This window comes from Trichosurus vulpecula, chromosome 3 (assembly GCF_011100635.1).
Source record: "Trichosurus vulpecula isolate mTriVul1 chromosome 3, mTriVul1.pri, whole genome shotgun sequence".
NCBI lineage: Eukaryota > Metazoa > Chordata > Mammalia > Diprotodontia > Phalangeridae > Trichosurus > Trichosurus vulpecula.
The window spans coordinates 6,528,536-6,534,703 of NC_050575.1; positions in this window are offsets into that span (position 1 = coordinate 6,528,536).

Consider the following 6,168-nt stretch of genomic DNA (forward strand, 5'->3'; position numbering starts at 1 on the left):
CTTCATCTATAAAATGGAGACAACAGTGGCACCTACTTCCCAGGATAAAATGAGCTAATGTTTGTAAAGTGTTTTACAAATCTTAAATCGCTACGAGAGTGCTTCCCACCATCTCACCCCACACAAAATCTGACGGCAATCGCAGCATCATCACTGAGGTTCCAACTAAGCACTCAAAAGATGGAAATAAAGAGGGAGAAGCTCAGCGTTGTACAATACCGTGTATATTGATGCCAAAATGGGTCAGTCAACCTGTAGAGAACAGCGCTTGGCCTCAGCTGGGACTTAGGATTTTCCACTACCTGGGATGAACTGTCATTAAAAAAATGACATTTATAGGGATGGAGAGGAAGGAGAGAAAAAAAAAACTGGATGGGTCAAAGGCATTTAATAGAAATAGGAAAAACTTAAAGAAATTATGCAGGTAGCTTTTTGGGTATTGTCATTCTCCAAATAAAAATAATTAGCTCCTGAATGCCTCTTTTTCAAAGCACACAGTATGAATTTATGCCTTTTGGATAAGGTATGTGCTGAGTACGAACATTAAGGGAAGAGGGGAAAATTAGGCTTTTTCCAAAAAGGAGGGATAGGAAGAGCCTTTAATTCTGACTAGAACATTCCTCCATTTCTCAGGTGAACATGGGATTTATGTATTCTCAAGATGGGTCACGTTGGAGGAATATTGTTGGTTCTTCCATCCTGGTTGGATAAGTCCCTTTACCATTCAGGTCAATTCTCCCACTAAGCTGTATCCTTCTCTGGCAAGGCAGAGTAGAGGGAGGGAGGGACTAAAACTTAATCTAATATGCATATCTTCTCTAGGGGGTGCATAATAACTAGTTGAACTAATAAAGCAATTCAACTCAGCAAACATTTACCAAAAAGTTTAATATATGAACTCCTTTGCTAGGTCTTGAAAATAAAAGAAGTTTGAAGAAGGGCATAGGTATTGTCCTTGAAGAGCTTGCAAACCAATCATCTAAAGATGTAGGTGTAGAGGAAAGAGTATTGGATCTGGTGTCTGAAGACCTGGCTTTGTATTTTGCCTCTGCTGCTGGACTAAGTGTGTGACTAGGTGAATTACTTCACTTGTGTTCAGCTTTCTCTTCTTTAAAATCGGAACAATAATACTTGCGTTGAGCTGCAGCTTGACTTAATTGGAGGAAAGGTTGACCTTGGAGTCAGGGAGACCTGAGTTCAAAGACTGTCTCTGACATGTATTAGCCATGTGACCAGCAAGTCTCAGTTTCTCAGTGTCCCAGGAAATGTAAAGACCACAAGTTCCAGAGGAGATGCTAATCTGCATCTTGCCTATACCGATGAAATCCCAACTAGACTGATGAGAATAACAACAGCAAAAATCCCAAACTCTAACTACTACGTAGCATTGTCATGAGAAAAAGTACTTTGTAAAACTTGGAGTGCTATTGAAATTAGGCCTGTAATTTTTGTAACCTTTGTGTTTGTACCAATAACATGGTGTAACAAATGGGAAGAGCCCTAGCTCTGGAATACATAGACCTGGGTTCAAATCCTGCCTATAAAATTTACAATCTGTGTCCCCCTGGACAAGGCACTAAGTTTCTCAGAGGCTGCTTCCTCATCTGTAAAATGAGGGAGGTTATAGAGCTCTAGCATTTCTATTGTGCTTTAAAGATTCCACAATGTTCTACATATGTTAGGTGTACATATGTTACCATATGGCCTCTGAGGTCCCTTCTACCTCTAGCTCTATGATCCTGATAAGCAGCAGGGAGGCAGGAAAGAGGAAGAGAGCTGATATCTTTTAAAAAATGAATAGGGGTGATGGTTCCTTGGAACAAGTCTTTAACTTTTTGTTGCGTTAGGATTGGGGCATCATTCATAGGCAGTCGGAATCTACTGACATTATCTTAGGAACCTACTATATTGTGGTCAGAGGAAGTCTGGCCTAAATTAGGAAAATAAAAATCAAGTTCATAAGTTTTCACTAATGCAATTTTTATAGCCAATAGTACTGCGGGTGCTAAGAATCACTTAATTCTTAGGTGATCTACAAACATAAATTTGACTGTATCTTAAATGTAAGATTCTTGTCCAGGGACTGATGAGTACATGTACTTACTAGAGGAGTTGAATCAGATAAAAATTGCTATAAATGAAATCAGAAGAGGGAAGATGTAGTTAAAAGGAAGGGTGGGTCACAGGTACTCTTTGGAGAGGTAAAGAAAATAATTGGTGGAGTTGGTTTTGTTGCTGTTTGGTCATCTTGTATTACAGTACTGATGACAGATATTTGCAAATAGATCACTATGAAAATAATTGGAGCCTATGCTCCAAAATCCAAAATCCGTTGTTAAGATTAGAGAAATTCTTATGAAGAGCTTGATAAGACCCTAAAAATTAAACCACTACACAGTGGTACTTAGTGACTCCAATGCAAAGGTGGGAAAAGGCAGCAAGAGTAGGAAATTTATGAGAAAACATGGCTCAGGCAAAAAGACTGAGAGAAGCAAAAGACCTGCAGACTGCACAGAAGCCTCATACCTTTATGTCATGACTACTTTCTTAAAGAAAAGAATTGTTAGGCACCAATGGATGTGGGAGTACCAAATGGCACCACAAAAAGTGAAAAAGATCATAACAGCCGGGGAAAGACTTGTTATCGATTCAATTCACTGCAGTAACCATTTATCAAGCACTTTTTATGTGCTAGACACTGGGGATATGAGTAAGAAGACAGTCCCTTTCCTCAAGGAGTTTGCAATCTAATGGGAGAATACAACACAAAAGGCATCTGTAAAGTGATGGGGGGATAGGGAGTGAAGGAGGGGCCACCAGGGGCTATGATGTGTCAAAACTAAGCACAGTTGCTGAAAGAGAATGGAAAATTACCTGCAAAGTTCTGAAAGATCAGAGCCCTCTATGAAGGAAGAAATTGAGAGGCACTCAACTGCTCCACTCTCTCCGCGCCCCCCCCCACCCCAGGCCTCCAATCAGAGGAGAGCAGTAACTGGGGGAATTAACAAGGTATTGAGTATCCAAGACTGAGTTAATCAGTATGTTGATGAGATGTCAGGTGATTAGCTTATCCTGAGGAAAGGCACGATGTTCTAAGACTTATATTGCGCCCAAAGTGGGTGATACCGCCCCCGGGGGTGCTGGAACTATCCAGGGGAACGGTAGCAGCCTTGGGTGCATTTAGGGGGTGTTGAATAAAAATAAGGGGACAGTGGAAGCATAAGGAAAGAAGAGGAGAGAATTTTGAAAAATTCTGTACATGTTTCATCTGTTGTATAGCAGAGTTAAAATTGTAGTGATTACATTATTTTCCAAATAAATACACAAAATGTGAGTTATAACTGATCAATGGTCAAGTCTGCCTACAGGTCATAACAATCAAGTGTTGGCAGGCAAGGTTGCAGTGCGTTATTGAGAAGTCCAGCATGCGTCGGCAGGAATATGTTTCATGTGATGACTTGTTTACAATATGATGCTATATGGTTACACAATGCAAGAAAAACCCCACAAATTTACAATAAATTATTAAATTTAAGATGGGTCATTTAAAATATATTTTATATTTTTTAAAATGATATAAATTTAAAAAACATTAAAGGGTTAAAGAAAGTAGATTTCTGGGGGGGGGCACTGAATAATTTTTTTTTGAAATGGGGGCAGCAGGCCAAATAAATTTGGGAATCTCTGTTCTAAGTTAAAACCAACAACAGCTGCTGAGAGAGTTATGTCCAAGTAAGCTATCTGTGTACAATCACGCTACCAATTTGTCAGGGCAAAGATCAAGATGGTAGAAAGGAGGAAGAATAATGAAATGATGAAGAAAAGACATGGTGCAAAACCAAAACAACCATACTCAGCAAATGAGAAACAGGAAATGAACATAAGAAATGACACTGACTTTGTTGTCATTTAATTTCCTTTCTGCAAACATTTATTGCTATAAATCTTATCAACGCACAAGAAAACCAGAGACCAGAAAGGTACCTTAGTCAGCAAACTTGACTTCTTTGCCAAGCATGGGTGGAGTGGTGTAGGTTGAGGGTGGCCAAAGACAATACTGGTTTAGAATAAAAATTCATTGGCAAAATCTTATGAAGAAGGAAGATAATTATGATCAACATCATATCACAAAGGGAAGAGAAAGACTGGAAGGTAAAACCAATTAAAAAAAATCTTGGCAAGAGATCCAACTAAACAAAGTCATCCCAAGAGAATTTAAGGATACAAATTCATTCATTTGTTCAGGTGTGTCCAATTTTTTACGATCCCATGGACCAAAGCACAACAAGCCCTCCTATCCCTGACTGTATCCAGAAGCCTGTCCAAGCTCATGTTCCTTGCTTCCATGACACTCTCCACCCATTTCGTCCTCTGCCGTCTCCTTTTCCTTTTGCTCTCAATCTTTCCCAACGTTGGGGTCTTTTCCAATGAGTCCTGTCTTCTCATTAAGTGGTCAAAATATTTAAGCTCCAGCTTCAATAGTTCTCTTTCAAATAAGTAGTCTAAATTAATTTATTTAAGCATTGGCTCTTTTGTTGTCCTTGCTATCCAAGGAACTCTTAAAAGCCTTCTCCAGGACCACAGTTTGAAAACTGATTCTGCAGCACTCAGCTTTCCTTATAGTCCAACTCTAAGAACCATACATTACTACTGGAAAAACCACAGCTTTGACTACATGGACCTTTGTTGGCAAGCTGATATCTCTGCCTTTTAGTATGCTGTGCAGATTTGTCAAAGAGCAAGCATCTTTTGATTTAATGGCTGCAGTTGCTGTCTGCAGTGATCTTTGAGCTCAAGAATGTAAAATCTTGACACTACTTCCGTTTCTGTTCCCTCTATTTGCCAGGAAGTAATGGGGATAGCTGCCAAGATCTTAGGTTTTTTTTAATGGTAAGCTTCAAGCCAGCTTTTACACTCTCCTCTTTTACCCTCATCGAGGTTTCTTAATTCTCTTTCACTTTCTGCCATCAAACTGGTACCATCTGCGTATCTGAGGCAATTGATATTTCTCCCAGCAACCTTAATTCCAGCTTTTGACTTGTCCAGCCTGTCATTTCACGTGATGCATTCTGCATATAAGTTAAATAAAGTGATGATATATAGCCTTATTTTCCTTTTCCAATCTTAAACTAATCAGTTGTTCCATGTTCAATTTTAACTGTTCCTTCTTGGTCCACATACAGGTGCCTCAAGAGACAAATAAGATGATGTGGTATTTCCATCTCTTTGAGGACTTGTCATTTTATTGTGATCCATGTGGTCAAAGGCTTTAGTGTAGTCAATGAAGCAGAAGTAGATTATTCTGGAACTCTTTTGCTTTCTCCATAATCCAAGGAATGTTGGCAATTTGGTCTATAGTTCCTCTGCCTTTTTGAAAACCAGCCTGAACTTCAGGTAATTCTTGGTTGACATATTGCTGAAGCCTAGCTTGCAGAGTGTTAAGCATAATCTTGCTGGCATGAGAAATGAGTGAAGTTGTTTGGTAATTTGAACATTATTTGGCATTGCCCTTTTTTAGGGTCAGGATGCAAACTTATCTTTTGCAATCTAGTGGCCACTGTTGAGTTTTCCAAATTTGTAGGCCTATTGAGTGCAGCACTTTAACGGTATCATCTTTTAGGATTTTAATTAGCTCAGCTGGAATTCTGTCACCTTCACTAACCTTATTGTTAGCAATGCTTCCTAAGGCCCACTTGATTTCATTCTCCAGGATATATGACTCTAAATCAGTAACCACACCATCATGATTATTGGTGATGTTAAGATCTTTTTTGCATAGTTCTGTATTATTCTTGCCTCCTCTTCTTTATCTCTTCTACTTCTGTTAAGTCCCCACCATTTTTACATGAAATGTTCCCTTGTGATATCTCTCATTTTTTGAAAGAGGTCTCTTGTCTTTCCCATTCTATTGTTTTTTTTTTCTATTTGTTTGCAATGCTCATTTAAGAAAACCTTATCTCTCCTTGTTATTCTCTGGAATTCTACATTCAGTTGGGTGTATCTTTCCATCTTTCCCTTTCCCTTTCCTTCTTTCCTCAGCTATTTGTAAAGCCTCATCAGACAGCCATTTTGACTTCTTACTTTTCTTTTTTTTGTTGCTGCCTCCTGTACAATATTGCAAACCTCTATGCATTGTTCTTCCAGCACTCTGTCTACGGGATCTAATCG